The following is a 714-nucleotide window of genomic DNA, read 5'->3' as shown; positions in this document are numbered from 1 at the left end:
CACAAAATAAAAAATATTTTGCATAAAAAATATATTAAAATATAACTGTTTATATACTTTCTATTAATTTAAACTAAAAAAACAATTGCATAATATTCACGAATCCCACCTACTTTGTTTATTGTCTCATTCCGATTGGTCTCGGGAAAATGCTTCACAGAATCTTCGCTTTTGAAATGTGAATAAGGCTTATTCTCAAACTTTAAAAAAAAAACTTTGTTTTCCTATCTTTTTCTAAAATTTATTAAGTGGTGGCTGACTTTTCTTTTCCACTCGGACTCGGGTTTTATTATAATTAAAACAGCATCCTTTAAATTAAGTAGAATAATTTGAGTAAATTAATCCATAAATGGAATTTCATACCTATCTTTCCTCCTCAAAAGAATAGTTCTATCATTGTGCGGACTGTGACGATAAAGTAGAGCTCATTTGAAAATTTACTATTTTTATATTCTTATAAAAAATAATTTTATACTAGTGGAAAGTATTTAATTATGTATACTAATTTAATTTGTACCTGATCTGTTTCTTTAAGTCAGATTACACCAACAACTCCGGAATCAGAATCAGCGAAATAAGATAAAACAAAATAACTTTTCTACATATCTCTTCAACCAAATCATCAAAACCCCAATAACCGAAATAATAGCAAGTACGACTTTGTCAAACCTAACGGAATTTCAAATAATCGTCTATAGGCTAGTAATATAAAAT

The sequence above is a fragment of the Arachis ipaensis genome, chromosome B04 (assembly GCF_000816755.2).
Source record: "Arachis ipaensis cultivar K30076 chromosome B04, Araip1.1, whole genome shotgun sequence".
In the NCBI taxonomy this organism is placed as follows: domain Eukaryota; kingdom Viridiplantae; phylum Streptophyta; class Magnoliopsida; order Fabales; family Fabaceae; genus Arachis; species Arachis ipaensis.
This window is presented reverse-complemented; position numbering follows the sequence as displayed.